The 18,690-nt window shown below is 42.0% G+C and overlaps 1 protein-coding gene across 4 annotated transcripts in view; it reads left to right on the forward strand.

The window, feature by feature from the left end:
• Window positions 1–2,328: 2,328 nt before the first annotated feature.
• The window catches only part of LOC122542246 (protein phosphatase 1 regulatory subunit 29-like), a 407,579-nt gene continuing 391,217 nt past the window's right edge, over window positions 2,329–18,690 (forward strand). For 3 of the 4 annotated variants that reach the window (XM_043679788.1, XM_043679784.1, XM_043679785.1), the window contains exons 1-2: window positions 2,329–2,541; window positions 4,699–4,882. The gene's annotated coding sequence lies outside the window, so the exon portion shown is untranslated. Of the gene's footprint in view, window positions 2,542–2,916; window positions 3,015–4,698; window positions 4,883–18,690 lie in introns of those variants that run through there. The other variant, XM_043679786.1, reaches the window with a different exon arrangement.

Below are 18,690 nucleotides of genomic sequence, written 5' to 3' on the forward strand. Positions count from 1 at the left end.
GTTTTTGGATTTCTGCAACATTAACCTCCTTTTGACAGCTTGCCATAAATGCACTCCAACTAGATACAATGACTGAGAATTGTCACTTCAGTGCCTCTAACGTAATGGTTGGAAAATTATGGGTTGGAAATGTGCAATTTTCTGATATTGCTCAATGTGTGTGCATGTGCCAGATGCACTGAAGAGGAAAATCCCGGCCTGTGCTTTCTATTTACAAACCATGTGAAGAATCCATGTCAACAGCTAGGCTGTACATTTCATTTCCAGAGCATGTTGATCTTTGTGTTGTGTACTGATAATCATATAAAGAGGGAAAACAAATTTGCAATAAAGTAGTACATTTTTGGTTTAATAATAGTTTGAAGCTCCTATCATTCTCACACAATAAGAGCTGAGAACACAAATCTAAGGGAACTGAAGGAGTCTACTTTCCTCCTGTAGGTAGGTTCACACAAAGTAAGGTGGGAGGAGATAGAGCATGCTATATTCTAGAAAGTCAAATACTGAAGGATAGAACTGGAGCTAATCCTTACACGTTTTCATTTACAAAGAGATACATTGCAAATGTGCTTCTTTTTCATCTTAGGCAGTCGCTTCAAGGATGATAGGGGAAGATTCACTTTGACTGCTTTTGGGATGGGTTCTATAATGACTGATAGGTTCGATGTGTGATCTGCAGACTCTGCCACATGAAGGGTAGGCCCTGCTTATGGGGCAAACATCCTAATATGACAGCCACAGTTTCAATCTGTGTCTACTTACAATCAATCATTGGTGGTCCCTTCCAACCAAGGATGATCCTTTTCTACTCTCAGGGTGAGTCTGTAGGTGGCTGTATAGACTGATCCAGCTACTGCAAGCTCTGATACGCTTGGGGCAGAAGGTGGTTGAGGCAAGTGGTGGGTGTGGCATGTTGCTGTGGCAACTTACAGGTGGTTCACTTACAGATGTAGAAGACAATCCCCAGTTAAGGTCCAATTTCCAGTTAAATACAAGTAAAATCCAACTACCATCCCAGAGGGATCCAGATGAGCTGAATAGTCTATTTCTGTGATGTATCTTCTGTACAATTCCAGTTCTTGTCCGTTTGCATTCTTAATCTTGACCATATCGTTCCAGATCCAAAGTCAGGCAGGGCCAGACAATGGATGGGACAACATTTAAGGAAATTCTTCTCTTCATAAATATGAATCATAAAGCTTCATTATCTCAGTGGCAAGATTAGATTAGATTAGATTACATTACAGTGTGGAAACAGGCCCTTCGGCCCAACATGTCCACACCGACCCGCCGAAGCGCAACCCACCCATACCCCTACATTTACCCCTTACCTAACACTACGGGCAATTTACCATGGCCAATTCACCTGACCTGCACATCTTTGGACTGTGAGAGGAAACCGGCGCACCCGGAGGAAACCCACGCAGACACGGGGAGAATGTGCAAACTCCACACAGTCAGTCGCCTGAGGCGGGAATTGAACCCGGGTCTCAGGCGCTGTGAGGCAGCAGTGCTAACCACTGTGCCACCGTGCCGCCCACCAGACTGCCTGATTGAAAACAGCTTTGTTAGTGACCCAGTGATGGGGAGGCTGCAGGTAGGGATTCAGAGGCCTGAGGCATCAGGGCAACTGTCATGTTACATCATGCATGATGGATAATATTTGCACTGATAGCTTTGGGCCAGGTTTCTTTACACTATGAAAGTTCTGGAAACCCCTGTCAGAAACCAGACTGCCTGATTGAAAACAGCTTTGTTAGTGACCCAGTGATGGGGAGGCTGCAGGTAGGGATTCAGAGGCCTGAGGCATCAGGGCAAAGTTCATCAGCCTTGGGGCTATTTCTCAAACCTCCTGGCCATTGAGTGTTCACCTGGGGCAAAGTTTCTGCCTCACCCACCAGACTGGAGAAAGTGAATAGTGACTGGAAAAACATAGAGGAAGAGGAAAAAAAGAGCATGCCATTATCCCTTTAAAACGATTTATCTTCAGCAAGTGAAGACTTTCTCCCAATTGTCAGGAGTGAGAACATAGTTACAGATGTAGATCTCTAATTACATGTTATATATATTTCTTTTAATATTCAATATTTTTTCCAGTTCTACAAAAAAAATCTACTTGGGAACAGCATACTGCAATGTTAAGCATAAATCTTTCCAATCAAGCCAGTCTGAATTAATCAGTTTCTTATAAGTAATAATATTCCAGTCTGGTGCAGGAGCTGGAAGCTTCAGCATCAGCAGCAGGTTTCCCAGTCTCTCTCTCCCAGTGTGTATATCTGTGTGTGATTGTGTGTGTGTATATACAAGAGAGATTCAGAGACACTGAGAGCGTGAGAGAGAGAGGGAGCCAGCTAGCCGAGAGACTATGAGTGGAGTTAGCTGTTCATCCACACAACCAACACACGGCACTGCAGAACTCACAGCAGCTATTATCCATTTAATCCTCAAAATTTCATTTTAGGGGATTTTTGCCTTCACACGTTGGCGAGCCGAGCCATTTGTGGGTCAGCCTTGGAGATGGAGGCAGCCTTGCTGTTTAAGGTATGCAACATTTTAAACCTCCCTTCCCGGTGTCGAGGAAAGCAAAAATTTCTCTATTCCTCATTTTTGCATGCAGGGGAACTGTGTGCATGTGTGTGTGCGTGTGTATGTATGGAGACCTGAGGCTGCAAGTTTGAAAAATAAAATGATGGCTAGTAATATCACGGTTCTGATTTTGTTTTGTTAAAAATAAATGAAACCCTCTGTCTTGGAAGAAGGGAAATGGGTTTCAAATAAACATCCAACAGTGGTAGCCCTAAGCAGAAATAACAGAGCAATAAATTATCAGCTTAGGAGGTGGAGTGGACAGACAAGAAAAAAATAAAAGCAACATAAATTAGTGTCCATTACCTCACGCGAAATCTATTTGGTAAATCTGACTGCCCCTCAGTCAGTGGATGCACTGGGGCTGAATGGTTACCGAATTGTGGCATTCCAATGAAATGTGCAAGTCTTAAGGTCTTTCTGAAACTGTAAGTTACTGCGCCTTTAGCGAGAAGTGATTTGTGTGTGTCCGTCTGTGTGTGTGTGTGACTTTGATTAAATGGAGCATGAGTATTATTGCCAGCAAAGTACAAAAAAAATCCTCTAATACTTAATTCTGGGTCTTGACTGATGATTGCATGGCTGATATATATTGCTGCAATCTTTTACTCTGTAATGAACGGGGCATAGCCTGTGCATTCGCAAAACAAAATACTCAGATTCATTGAGTTGGAATCTCCACCCGGGGATCTTGCATTTCTGTCAGTCGAGACTCAACGTAAGTTTAGTCGACAATAGGTGGATGACCCTGATCGACACAATGTATATAGATCAGGAGACATGTAATACAGGACAGATGTGTGCAGAAAGCTATTGATTTATATTTGCAGTCATCTTGTTCCTGACAGCAGCCTTTGAATAGGTGTCAGTGGTGATTATGGAATTAGAACTATTACCTTGAATAAAATTATGCATAGCTGCGTATACTTTAAAAAAAAACTATATATATATATATACCTTAACGTACAGGCATGGATAGGTAACCGCAGGGATGGGTATACAGCTACAGGCTGTTGCACGTAGGAGATTGAATGTTGTGCCTGGAAATCAGTAGTAAATCTCAGTAGTTCGACAAAGCAGGGCAAATGTTGGAGCTAGGGATGTTGGGGGAATATGGAAGCTCTCTGCTCAGAGTGATGTGCAGAATTATATGAATGGATCAATAGTTAACCAGATGAGTGTTATCGATGCACGTACAGAAAAACGTCAAATAGAAAGTTTATGTAAAATCGTTTTAACTTCAGGAACTCTGCTGTTGGCATCTCTTGGAAATAAGATATGGAGTCTGTTAATATTCTGCTTTGATTACCAGATGCTGAAGGACCTCTGATCTGAGACTGTTAAACAAATTTACAAAGCTGTACGCAGCTGAGTAAGGGGAGTCTTGGTTTGACCGTTCTGATCTGTAATGCATGAGTTGTATGAGTCAGGCTGCACGGACATAACTGCTTATACGTGTATGCCTGTACCTGTATCAACTCAGAGATGTATAATAATATACTGTAATGTATATTACTGATTGTAGTAAAATGTGTCTTAAGTACATGTTGTGCCCAACAGTTTAGGCATTATTTAGGTTTAATATATTGTTTTAGATGTTATAGATAACATACAGAGGAGTTTTATATTCTGTCATGCCTATCAGCCATCACCAATTTCTGCTTGTCAATCTGTTTTGAAGTCTAAATGGCTCCATAAATTATGTTTGGTTATATATATTTTATCTAACAATCTATCTATTTGTCCGTCCTTTATCCATCTTGCTATCTTTCATAAATTATCAACCTGCTTACCTATCTAAAATTCTTTTACTCTATTAATTAATTGTAAGTCTCTATCAATGTATTCTGTGTCTGTGTTGAACCCATCATTTTCTCTTGCTGATATACTTAAATATATTCTCTCTCCATGCTTATATCCATCTATTTCTATCTCTGTATGTCTGTTTCTATTCATCTATCTGTTTAGATCCCTTCTATTTCTGTATACACGCATGTATCATCGTTCTCATTTGCTCTCTGTGTTGCACTCTTGTGTCCCAAGTTGTGTTGGAGGGAGGATGAATGTCTCTGTGATTTCATCAATGTTTCGTAAAATTCATTTCTGTTGCAGGGTTCAAACTCCAGCACCTGAAACTGAGATTCAGACACACCCAGAGAGAACAAACAAAGAAAATTGAATACCTTTTTAAAATAGACCAAACAGACATTAAGAGAGCAGGGGATTTTAATCAGCTGTGGGAGAAACCGAAAAGTCCAAGGATATAATCAGTTTTGCATTTAAATAATTTAAGCAGGTAAGACATTTTAATATCTTATCTATAAGAAGCTCTTTTCTGTATTTTATAGCTTTTAGATTAAAAAGCATTGTGTTTTCTTGTACATTAGAATGGCATTTACTCTCAATCCAGAATGAATCAAATACTGTTTTATGCATAGACGTTGCTTAAAAGGGGTTTTGCTTATATTTTCTTGAGGTGCTTCATTCAGACAACGCATGACAGGGTTACAAGTTAACTGGAAAGTTATGATTGGCTGGGACTCATTGCTAACACTGTGGGAGATGAATAGTTTCTCCCTGGACCTCACAGTCTGTGGGTTGCACCTGCTGCCCGAATATGAATTGTAATAAAAATGACTTTAATACAATACTGTGGTTAAACAACCTTATGATTTTGCAATGCCAGTGGGTTTCAGTGAGATCAGCTCAGTGTAAGATTTGTTCAGAATCATAATGATTTTTGTCGAGTAAATAGAGAGAACCAGTCTCCAATGGCTGCAGAGTTGGAACCCAAGTGTTGTGAATCTGTGGAATTCCTTACTATAGAGGGCGTTGATGTTGGGTTGTTAAGTATAATCAAGGCTGAGACAGACAGATTTTTAAGCAGTAAGAGTTTCAAGGGTGATGGAGAAAAGGTAGGAAAGTGGAGCTGGGGTTGTTCGATCAGCCATGATCGCATTGAATGGCGGAGCAGACTTAATAGGCTGAGTTGCCTACTGCTGCTGGGATATTGTATCGATACATTTAAGATAATTGCCTAAAGAAACCAGGGGGAAGAAAAGGCAATCTTATTTTGTCCTGTCTATTGTTATGCATTGCACAAAAAGATGTTGGAGGCACTTAAAAGAATCAGGACGTTCTGAAAAAGTGCACAAAATTTTCAGGGCTATAGAGAAACGTCAGAGGATCGGGATTAATGTGATAACTCTTTCACGATGGGCTGAATGATCTCCTCAAATGAATATAATTCTACAATCTGAATCTGGGGACAGCTGTCTCTGTGTTTGGTGTTCGCTGTCAATTCCAGCTTGCACCTTTCAACTGCCCCATTGTAAATGGGATGTCCCAGCGAGCGAAGGGTCACTGCTGATGTGTGACTCAGCCAATGCTGCTCATTTGTCATTTTTACTGAGTAGGGTTTCCAACCTTTCAGGATTGTCCTAAAATGTCCTGGAATTGAAGCTTAATCCTCTGTGTATGTGACCCAGGAGAAGAATCCTAAAGGAGGGGGAAAGGGGTTTTAATGGCGATGAGTTTATTAAATTTTCTCTCAATTGTAGAGTCAATTAAGACAAAACAATCGCAGGTGTGAGTTAACACTCATTACGCGTGTGGTGGTTGGAGGCTGGTGGTCATATGGTGAAACTTTCAGGAATATATCGAGCCCACATTGGCAACCCTCCAACAAATTTCAGATCGAGAGACACTGAGACTGATGTGATAACTGCGGATCTTTGCAACCACTTCTTGCACAGCTGTGCAGCGATGTTGTACTTCCTCACAATTCGGGATCCAATGTACTTCAGCTGCAGTTTGGGAAGAAGAGTTGCAACATTCATTTGAAAGAGCAAGATATTCAAAAGGGCAACATTAGACCAGTGAAAGGGCTCACTCATTGGGCCCATTGCAATTGCTGGAATGATTAAAACTTTGCATCATTTAAACTATGTCAAACATATTTTGCTGCTGGCACTGTAGCCAAGAAGGCTGACTGAGCATCGCAATTTTAATTTGCAAGCTTCCTTTTAAACCTACTCCTATTTGAGATTTAACTTACATTGCAATGCCGATTCAGGTGGAGATTTAAGCAGAACAGGGTTTTGGAAGCTCAGAATGGTTATTTACATAAGTTTAATTGGTTAAGTAAATGGAGGCTAATAGGTGGCGAATATAAGACAGCGATTCAATTGAATAGTTCTAACTGTGCCATCAGTTCGATTGCTGTCTCAAATGGACTGACAGATATTACAGAACCTCTATCAAATATAGCTGTTGTTTACCAAGCTTTGACATTTACATATTGTACATGGCAGGGGTGCTGAGTGTGGAAAGCAAAGAGTGTGACTTTCTTCAGAAAGCGACGATGAGGACAGCAAAGCTGGAGCAGAGAACATAATTCCTTTAGCTCCCATATCAGTATGTTGCATTCCGAGGCTATGTATAAACCTGCATATGTATGGAACAGGCTTTTGATGTGGCCTATTCTTTATAATGTAGACAGACAACTCTGGATTCTTTGAGGTTTTCTGCTGTTTGCCATATTTTTGCTTTCTTGACCGTAGGTATTTCGTCGGAGACTGACGGTCACTTCTAACTTGTTGTAATATATCGGCAGTCAGAGGTGGTAGCGCTTGGTCCTCTTGTCTATCTGTGTCTTAGGTAAGGTTATATTGTGCAGCTTTTATTGTCACAAGTTGATCAGTTTACTAAACTAATTGCCATGCAGCAATGTTTACACAGTGTTTACAGAACAGAAGGAGATCATTTGGCCCACATGGTCCTTCCACCCCACTTTATCCAATTTTATTAACCTATCCCTTGAGTTCTTTCTCCCTCATATCTAGCTTTCCCTTGAAGGCATCCATGCTATTCAACCACAGCAACCTCTTCTTGAACTAATTGCACATCCCAGGAGCAAATTACTGCAGATGCTGGAGAGTCATCTGGACTCGAGATGCTAACTTGCTCTCTCTCCATAGATGCTGCCTGATCCGCTGTGATCTCCAGCATGTTTTGGTTTCTGCACATTGTAGGCACTCTCTTGGTAATGAAGAATTCTTTCCTGAATTCCCTGTTATGCTTATGAGTAACTGTCGATAGTTTTAGCCCCACAAAATTCAAACCCTCTGACCTTTCACTGAACTTAGGTAGATGTGACAATAATAAATCAAATCAAGTGAAGTATTTTCTCCCCAGCTTCCAACTTTATCGCAAGCTTAATGATTTCGTAAGGAATTGATATGAGGGTTTGCTTGGCTGACTGGGGAAGATCACCAGCATCGGGCATGTATATCCAGCTCTGTGTGTGACCTTTAGGAAGTCGAGCGGTGGTGGAGGCCATTTGGCCCTTGATGCTGTTCTGCCACTCTTGTCGATTCCATTTTCCCGTCTTGGTTCTGTGTCTTTTGATACTTTTTAACCTAACAAAAGTTCTCAATCTCAATCTGGAAAATATCAGTCCAGCCGACCCCTTTTCCCATCCCACCATCCACTCAGCATCCACAGCTTATTGGTAGGATAAAGTCAGTTTTCACTACCCTTGCTGTCTTCAGTTCTACATGGCCTCATTCTTATTTCTGGATTTACCTAATAAAGAAACAGATTTATAACAGGTTTCTCTCTGCCTGCTTATTATCCTCTCGACATTTCCTTCTGTTATGAGAAACCCTACAGCACGAGATAACACCCAGGCTGTAAGGTTTGGATAAATAGAATCAAGAAATAGTCATTCACTTCAACTTCAGATGTCTCTACGAGAAAAGGAGTTACTGAAAAAATTAAAGTTGAAGATGTTTGATTATAGGAAGATCCAACCAGCTATAGGCCATTGGCCCATCTATCCAGTTCCATCATTCAACTAGATGATGGTTCATCTATACCTTAAACTCTGCTATGCACTTCAGTTCCAAAATCCTTGCCTAAGTAAAATCAATAGTAGTTTTGAAATTAGTAACTAACCATCAACTTTAATGGCCTTTTTTGAAGGAACTCCAGATTTATGGGAAGACGTGTTTCCTGACACATCCCTAAATGATCTTGGTCACATTTTAGGGTTATGCCCCTGCCTTGTTCTCTAATTACTCATAGCCATAGTCATAAACTCATACAGCATGGAAACAAACACTTCAGTCTACCAGTCCATGCTGACCATGATCCCAAACTAACCTAGCCTCACCTGCCTGCGCTTGGCCCATATCCCTCCAAATATTTCTTATCCATGTACTTATCCAAATGTTTTTTTAAATGTTGTAACTGTACCCGCATCCACCACTTCCTCTGGAAGTTCATTCCACACACAAATCATTCTCTGTGTAAAAGAGTTGCCCCTCATGCCTTTTTAAAATCTCTTTCCTCTCACCTTAAAAATGCATGCCCTAGTCTTGAAAACCCCACCCTAGGGATCTCCACCAGTGGTCTTTATCTACCACATAAAGACTTTTAAACATATTAAGCACCATCTTTTAGATCACAACTCAATCTCTTATATTCAGGGGAACACAAGCCAGTCTATGCAGCACTATCACCTTGGTTCCAGAACAGATTTGAGGGGCTGAATGACTTACTCTTGTTTCCATAATCTTGTGTTTACCTATCTTCTGCTTCAGTGTTTTCAGTTACTTAGATTTATATAGTCAAACCGAATGTCAAACATCCATTAAAATTCTTCTGATTGAAAGTAATGCTGAATGCCAATTTTGAGTTGATGACGTTTTGGAGAGGTTTTTATTGCTCCTATATCGTCTCCATATTATTGTCCAGCTGCCTCTGGCACTTAATCAGACAAGCAGGAGGCTGGGAGAACACAGCAAGCCAGGCAGCATCAGAAGGTGGAGAAGTCAACGTTTCGGGTGTAACCCTTCTTCAGGGCTGTGTTCTTCTAGCCTCCTGCTTGTCTACCTTGGATTCCAGCATCTGCAGTTTATTTTACGAACTGGTACAAATTACAAACAAACAGTTATCAATGAACAGTAGTTTATAAGAAACAGCAATTTACAGGGGAAAGTGGCAGCAAAGCCAGACCCATAAACCCCACCGTACAACCAGTTCACAGGGAAAACAGGACAAACCTCAAATCCCACCTTATTATATCAAAAAGGAAGCAGTGAACGCAATCACAAACGGACAGTCAGATAAACCGAACAATAAAACTGTGCATATAACACAGACACCCCTGGCAACTCAGCAAACCACCTGTCCCTCCCACCTTCCTGCCGCTCAAAGGCAGCTCCCCCCATGCCCCTTCCGTCGCTTGGTCCGGCCCATGCACCTTCCGGCTCTCAGTCTGTCCTGACACACTTAGCATCTGCAGCTTATTTGTCTCTGGCACTTAGTCAGCTGTCATTGCCCATAATTGCCTTTGCAACCTCTTACTAATGACCCATACGTGTTAGGGTATTGTAAGATGGAGGTGCAGTGCTGATTACAATGTTTGTTTCCATCACCTTGATTTACTTAAGAATGTAGATGGCATCCATTAGTGGTTTGGTACTCAGTGTGCAAGGCACTGCCTGTGTGAGACCCAGCACCCATACAGGAGAGAAAGTCCTCTTTTTATATCATGTGTAAGATGTGGTCATTCACTTCATGTCCCCATGCTGGGGAAAGATAGTATCACTGAGTGCCCTGCCTCTGATTTCTGTACTATATCCCTTTATGAAATGTGTTTCATTTCTTTTATGGGATATGGGTGTTAGTGGCAAGACCAGCACTTGTTGCCCAGTCTTAATTGCCCTTGAACTGAATGCCATTCCAGAGAAAGTTAAGAATCAGTGACATTGCAGTAGACCTGGAATCACACATAAGCCAGATTGGCCAAGGATCAAAGACTTTCTTCCCCAGATAATAACTCTTTACGGTGATGGCTGTAATTGCCACCATTACTGACACTGCCACTATGTTCAGGTCTATTAATTAATTAGGTAGGATTTGAACCTTTGTTCCCCACTCAGTTTGAGTCTTTGAATTATTAGTTCAGTGATATGCCACCATCTCCCCTTACTACATGGGTATGTTTACCTGTGTCTGTCTATCTAATGAGGGCAGAATTATCAGCTGTGTTGCCCCTAATTTCCTTTTATTCATTCTTGGGAATATGGGCATTGTCAGCAAGTTCAGTATCGATTACTCATTCCTAACTGACATTGAGAGGATGGTGGTGAACCATCTTCTTGAACTTTTTTTGTTCATTCATGAGGTTAAGGTGTCACTGGCTAGGCCAGCATTTATTGCCCATCCGTGACTGCCCAGACAGCAGTTAAGAGTCAACCACTATGCTTGTGGGTCTGGAGTCACATGTAGTTCAGACCAGGTAAGGATGGCAGTTTCTTTTCCTAAAAGGGCATCAGTGAACCAGATGGGTTTTTCCAACAATCAACAATGGAGTCATGGCCACCATTAGATTGCTATCTTCCATATTTTTATTGGAATCAAGTTCCACCATCTGTCTGTGGTGGGATCCGAACCTTTGTCGCCAGGACATTATCTGGGTTTCTGGATTAAAGATCCAGTGATAAACCAGTAGGCCATTGCCTCCCCCTCAACTGCTGCAGTCTTTACGGTGTGGGTACCCCCACAGCACTGTTTCTGTTGGAGAGGCTCACTAGGCCAATACAGAGGTGACTAAGAGTCAACCTCATCGCCTTGGGTCTGGAGTTATGTGAAGTCCAGACCAGGTACGGATGGCAGATTTCCTCCACTGAAGGCCATGAGTCAACCAGCTGTGCTTTTACAGCAACCTGGTGGTTTCACAAACATTTTTAATGCCTCTAGCATTTTATTGCAGATTAATTAATTAATTGAATGTTAAATTCCTATTGCTGCTACAGCAGGATTTGAACCCAAGCTTATTTTGTAACTGGTCCAGTAATATTACCACTATACCATTGTTTCCTTTGAAACCAAGTGACCTCTGTATGCTCCCTATCTGGGTTTGCACACAATGAATAAATGCTTGGGTGAGATAATGAGGGCAGCTAATGCCTGTGGAGCTGTTCTTCAGAATATAAGCAACATCTTTTAGGACAGGGTTGAAAACTGATGAATAAGAAGGGAACACAAATATATATGCAATGTATTAAAAAAAATTCATTGACTGGGAGTGTCTGAAAGCCTGTAATTCAGTCTGGCACTGTTGATTGTGAGGGACTGCATGAATTTCAGTCTTGTAGTTAATTACATCATCAGAACCCCTTGATTGAATTACAGCCTTGCAGTCTGCTCCCAGGTACCTGCAACTCAGAATATAATAAACGCACCACAAATAGGAGAGGACACGCAGCACAGATGGGCTAAGTCATCTGATTCCTTCATGGCTCAGCAAGTTTATTGTGTGCAGCTGAGTCATACACACTGGGGAGGTTCCAGGTTCAAAGCTCAAGCTCCGCTGGATTACCTAGCTCCAGCTGGGCTGCCAAGAGGGCTGCACAGTAACTTGTAGCCATGTGAGTGAGATGACAGTGTTGCCTTTTCAGAGCACCCTTAGCATTGCCAGGTGTCTATTCACAGGAGTGCTCGTGAACAAACCTGAGTATTGAAAAGGTGAGTGGTCAGCAAGGTAGGTTTAAACAAGTGCCTCAAATAGAGACAGCAGGCAGATTTTGGGAGTTTAGGATTAAGACAGAGGGAAGATGTACTTGCCAATGGCAGAGCAACATTCCAGGGAATAGATTTGGAGGAATAATGATATTGTCCAGGGCTGGAGAAGATTACAGTTCTCTAATTTCCTGCTCTTAATGGCAGTCCAGTGTTTCCTAGTGCAAGGGGAGTCTGTAGTGATTATATCGAGGTCAGACAGGTGAACTGTATCGTATATGAGCTCCCTGATTGAGGTGTCAATCTGCTCCAATCAGGGAGCCCTGACTGACAGATATAAGCAGCAGTGTCAGGGGTACTGTTCACTCTGAGAGCTGGCTCTGAGGGAGCTGGAGCAGTATCAAGGACTCTCCACGTGTAAATAAAGTGCGACTTGGTTTCTGTGGAATTATTTCAGAATCCTCGGGTCATAATGGTTTTGAAGATGTTATGTATCAAAAGCTGGAAAATTGCAGAGTCATAGAGCAGTGCAATGTGGGGAAGTGTGAGGTGATACATTTTGGAGATACAGTATGAAACAATAGTTGTGACCCTAAAGGGTGTGCAGGAGCAGAGAGTCTTGAGTCAACATTCTCCCCATGTCTGCATGGGTTTCCTCCGGTGCTCTGGTTTCCACCCACAGTCCAAAAGATGTGCAGGTAAGGTGAATTGGCCATGCTAAGTTGCCCGTAGTGTTAGGTGCATTAGTTAGAGGGGGAATGGGTCTGGGTGGGTTACTCTTCGGAGGGTCGGTGTGGACTGGTTGGGCCGAAGGGCCTGTTTCCACACTGTCGGGAATCTAAAAAGAGTATATGTGGGTGAGTTACTAAAGGTGGCAGGACAGGTAGCACAAACATTTAGCAAAAGGTTTCAGTATCCCAGTATTCAGTAAAAAGGGCCTAGAGTACAGGAGCAAAAAGGTTATGCTGAACATGTAGAAGGCACGAGTTCGACCTCAGCTGGACTGTTGTGTTCAACCTTGTAGTGTGTTCAAAGGATGTGAACAAATTGGAGAAAGTTCAAAGTGGTCCCAGGGGTGAGAGACTTCAGTTATGTGGATAGATTGGGACTGTTTTTCCTGGGGAGGAGATTTTATAGAAGTTTTGAAAATCATGAGAAGGGGAGGCTGGACAGAATTGGTAGGGAAAAACCTTTCCCTATTGTAAATGAGCGAAAAAAAGTGGGTACAGATTTAATGTGGTTTGCAAAAGGAACAGATATGAAGGGAGAAAAAGCTTTTTCACTCAGCATATTGTTAGGGTCCGGAGTGCACTGTCTGCAAGTGTGGTGGAGGCACGTTCAAATGAGGCATTCAAGAGGGCCTTGGGTGATTATTTAGATTGAAAAGGTGTGCAGGACTATGGGAAAAAGCTAGGAGATTGGCATTAAGTGACAGTGCACATTTACATGATGGGCTGAACAGCCTTTTTCTGTACCGTAACAATTCTGTGACAAAAACAGAAATTGATGGAAAAGCTCAGCAGGTCTGGCAGCATCTGTGGAGAGAAAACAGAGATAATGTTTCGGGTCGACTGACCTTTCCTCAGAACATCTGACAGAGCAATTCTTTGATTCTGAGTACAGCACAGAAGGAGACCTATTGAGCCTGTGCTGACTCTTTCAAAGATCAATCCAGTTAGTTCCACAACTCACTCTTTCCCCATAACCCTGCAAGTCTTTCTCCTTCAAAGTATTAATGAAATTCTCTTTGAAGGCTACTTTTGTACCTTTACCTAATGTCTCAGGCAGTGCATTCCAAATCCAAACCCTCTTTGTGTAAAAGGAGTATTTCCTCATGTTGCCTCTGGCTCCTTGGCTACACGCCTTAAATCTATGCTCTCTGCTTATTGACCCTTCAGCCGTAGCTAACAGTAAAGCGCAAAAAATACTGTTCAAGGAAAAGATGACATCTGCATATCTCGAAACAAAGGCAATTCTGATCAATAATCTAAATGTAATGCTCATAAAAAAATGTTTAATGTAAAGTTTGGCCTGAAAGGCACCCCATCAATCAATAGGTCTCAGAAAACCTTCTGCGCTTGCATTTTCTGCTGTTATTTTTGATATCACAGAGCTGTCCAAACTGGTACTCAAGATGATGTATCATAAAATGCATTGCTATAGTAACAGGGTAGGCTATTCCAAGCTATTACCATAATCACCAGTGGTGATGTGCAAAGCTGGGACAAATATCTGGATTTCCCCGAGTTTGGCCATTTCTCAGGGGGTGCATTTTCCCTAGCTCTTTTTAATCAAGGGGTATCTACCTCATTTAAGTTGAAACTGAGTCCAAACTTACCAAGCTGGCATGAACACAGGCTTCCAGTTAAATTGGGTTGAATAATTTTCAGATTCAACAATATTGGTTCAGCTTGGATGGTACGAAAAGAGCTGTTACTATTTGACTATCCGTTATGTCATGAAAATGAAACGTCCTCCCACTGCGGTTTCGGGGCTGCCTGACTACTTTAACCTTTCCCTTGCAGTCAGAGCTGTCAGTGCTCGTTAAATCTTAAGAATAAGCCTTTCCGTCAAGTGCCCTGTTCCCAAGACTTGGGCAAAACAGAAATATGACTTAGGAGTGAATAGCTGGTCGGTCAAGTCAACCACAGGGGGTCAGATAAGAACATAAGAAAGTGGAGAAGGAGGCATTCAACTCGTCTCTCAAACCTGACATGCTATAGGTCATGACTGATCCTCCACTTCGGGTGTACCTCAGTCGTCCCAAGGAGCTGAATGGCCTTCTCCTTCTTCTAATTTGTATACAAGTATGTTTGGAGTCAAAAAGTGACTCTTTCTGAGCGGCACTTTTTGACTCTGATCTCCAGCATCTGTAGTCCTCATTTTCTGCAATTGTTTGGTCCACTTGCCTTTATTGCGTACAGGAGTTGGGATGTCATGTTGCGGCTGTACACGACATTGGATGGGCCACTTATGGAATACTGCGTCCAATTCTGGTCTCCCTGCTACAGGAAAGATGTTGCTAAATTTGAAAGGGTGCAGAGAAGAATTACATAATGTTGCTGTGGTTGGAGTGTTTGAGCTTATAGGGAGAGGCTGAATAGGCTGGGGCTATTTTCACTGGAGTGTCGGAGGCTGAGGCGTGACCTTGTAGAGGTTTATAAAATCTATTTTATCAATTCTATGATGATTATTGAAATCATGAGGGGCGTGGATAGGGTTTTTTTTCTCAGGTAGGTCAGTGTAAAACTAGAGGGCATAGGTTTACGGTGAGAGGGGAATGATTTAAAAGGGACCTAAGGGGCAACATTTTCACACAGAGAGTGGTGTGTGTGTGGAATGAGCTGCCAGAGGAAGTGGTGGAGGCTGGTACAATTATAACATTTAGAAGGAATCTGGTTGGGTATATGAATAGGTAAGGTTTAGAGGGATATGGACCAAATGCTGGCAAATGGGACTTGATTTATTTAGGATATCAGGTAGACCTGGATGAGTTGGACTGAAGGGTCTGTTTATGTGCTGTACAACCCCATGACTCTCGATGTACTTCAAAGCCCTATATCAACATTACTTGATTCCTTAGTATCTTTAGGGATCTGGTGATGTCACCTGACTGAGCAGCTACAATCTACTGGATTAGAGAATTCCAGGGGTTCACAATGTTCTGATAGACAGTTCTAATTAGAAGACACTCTTAATCTAAAACAATATACACCCTAATTCTAGATGGCTTAGCTTGACGAAACAATGTTCCAGAACCCCTCCATCCAGCAGTTGTTTCAGTAGGATCCTCCTTAGCCTCTTTTCCCTTCCCTTTTCTACCCTCTTTTTTCAATATTCCCTCGTTCTCCCTTTTCTATCCATCTGTATTTTTGATCTACTTTCTCTCTCCTGATTTCTCATACTGGGCAGTCCTTTTCAAAACATGAGGACAGTAAACAGGCAGGGCTTTGACAGCATTCTTCGATGTAGTTAGTGTCTTGTATTAATAGTATTAATAAATAAAGGGCTTTCCAGGTCACTTCTTCCAATTTTGGGAGAACTTTGAGAGTCGGTGGTAATGTTATTAGACTAGTATTAGAAATAGGTTTTATTATCACACGTGCTCAACTACAGATATATATGAGTAGAGTGAAAAGTGTGCAAAGTCACCATTTCTGGCGTCATCTTAAGTACAAAGATGCCTAGGTACAAAACCTTATGTATAAATGAGAAAATAAAGTTAAAGGTTCAGCATTACAGTCCTTTTAAAATGTGCTGGGCTTTACATCGAGTCTGCAACTGGGCTTCACCTTGAGTCCATGCTGGCTCAACCTGCCCCCAACGAGGCTGTTCAAGGACGGGAAATAGTAGAAAGGAAAGAAAAACATGAAAAGAGAAAGGAAAGAAAAGAAACGGATGGAGCTTCGGCTCCGGAGCCCGACTCGGAAGCTAATGGCGTGGGGACCATGAGTTCAAATCCCACTCTGACAGCTACATTAATGGTGACCATTTATTGTTAAGAACCCCTCGAGTTCACTATTTCCTTCAAGGGAAGGAAATCTGCCATCCTTACTTGGTCTAACCTACATGTGACTCCAGACTTACAGCAAAGTAGTTGACTCTTAGCAGTCTGAAATGGGCAACCAGAGACAGGCAACAAATACTTGCCAGCATTGCACACATCCTTCACAAGAATAAAAACAACTTAGAGTCATAGATTCATAGAGATGTACAGCATAGAAACAGACCCTTCGGTCCAACTCATCCATGCCGACCAGATATCCCAACCCAATCTAGTCCCACCTGCCAGCATTCTGCCCATATCTCTCCAAACCCTTCCTATTCATATACCTATCCAAATGTCTCTTAAATGTTGTAATTGTACCAGCCTCCACCACTTCCTTTGGCAGCTCATTCCATACACATACCACCCTCTGTGTGAAAAAGTTGCCCCGTAGGTCTCTTTTATATCTTTCCCCTCTCACCCTAAACCTATGCCCTCTAGTTCTGGACTCCCCGACCTCAGGGAAAAGACTTTGCCTATTTACCCTATCCATGCCCCTCATAATTTTGTAAACCTCTATAAGGTCACCCCTCAGCTTCCGACGCTCCAGCCTGTTCAGCCTATTCCTATCCATTAACCCTGGTAACATCCTTGTAAATCTTTTCCGAACCCTTTCAAATTTCACAACATCTTTCCGATAGGAAGGAGACCAGAATTGCACGCAATATCCCAACAGTGGCCTAACGAATGCCCTGTACAGCCGCAACATGACCTCCCAACTCCTGTACTCAATACTCTGACCAATAAAGGAAAGCATACCAAATGCCTTCTTCACTATCCTATCTTACTGCGACTCCACTTTCAAGGAGCTATGAACCTGCACTCCAAGGTCTCTGTTCAGCGACACTCCCTAGGTCCTTACCATTAAGTGTATAAGTCTTGCTAAGATTTGCTTTCCCAAGATGCAGCACCTCACATTTATCTGAATTAAACTCGATCTGCCACTTCTCAGCCCATTTCTGTCTCAATCTCTTCATTAATCCTACTGTCTAAAGAGAAGAAAATGGTAGGATTGCATTTGATACATTAACACAGTGACCACACTCCAAAAGGATTTTATTAGCCATACAGCAATTTCTGGTGGTTATGAAATGCATTGGAGGTCTTGTTTTCAGAGTGTAGTAGTGGTTGTGACTGGTACCCTACGACAGGCGGTTAAGAATACCAGTCCTGATGTTCCCAAGTAGAAATTCTTTTTTGCAGCTTCCTTTCCACAGGTATCCATGTAGCTCAGGTTACCAGAAGTAATAGTGTTCAGCTGTCTGCTTGAAGCAGTGCAGTTGGATTATAAGGTCAAAAACAAAACTTACATTTGCATAGCACCTTTCATTGCCTCAGTGTCACAGCACACTTTTCAGCAAAAGGAGTACTCTTTGAAATGTAATCACTGTTCTCCCAGAAACGCAGCAGCCAAATAGCAAATAGCAAGATCCCACAAACAGCAATGTGATAATGAGGGGATCATTTATTGTTAGATAGGTGATTTGTTAGATAGGTGATTTGTTAGATAGTTGCTGGCCATCGATGACATAGGAAGCTTTATTTCCATAAAACAAGGGTAGACTGGGGCCTCGGTGTAATATCTGATCTGAAAGGCAGCCCTCTGACAACGTAGCACTGACACTGCACTTGAGTACCAATCTAGATTTTGTGCTCAATTCTAACTAACGGTGAAAGAATGAGATAAATGGGGAGAGAGGCAGTGAAAATGGAGCAAGAAACAGTGAAGGGATAGGAGAGAGAATCAAACTGACTCCACTCCATATTGTTCCATAATTTGAGAGCATTTATGAGTGTTCTTCATCTTATTGTCTCTCAGTTAACAAATACATTGACAGAGAGTTAGGTGCACATAATATAGCAAATTACCTCAGTGTTGACTCGCACCTGACACTGTGTGGCTCCCAAGAATATGCTCTGTCAGTTCATTGCATACCCATCATAGCAAATGTGACAATATTTTAATTTGTTATTTCATTCCTCACATACACAGTGTAGCTCTCCATCAATTTAAATGGCACCGAGTT

Source organism: Chiloscyllium plagiosum, chromosome 39, assembly GCF_004010195.1.
Source record: "Chiloscyllium plagiosum isolate BGI_BamShark_2017 chromosome 39, ASM401019v2, whole genome shotgun sequence".
In the NCBI taxonomy this organism is placed as follows: domain Eukaryota; kingdom Metazoa; phylum Chordata; class Chondrichthyes; order Orectolobiformes; family Hemiscylliidae; genus Chiloscyllium; species Chiloscyllium plagiosum.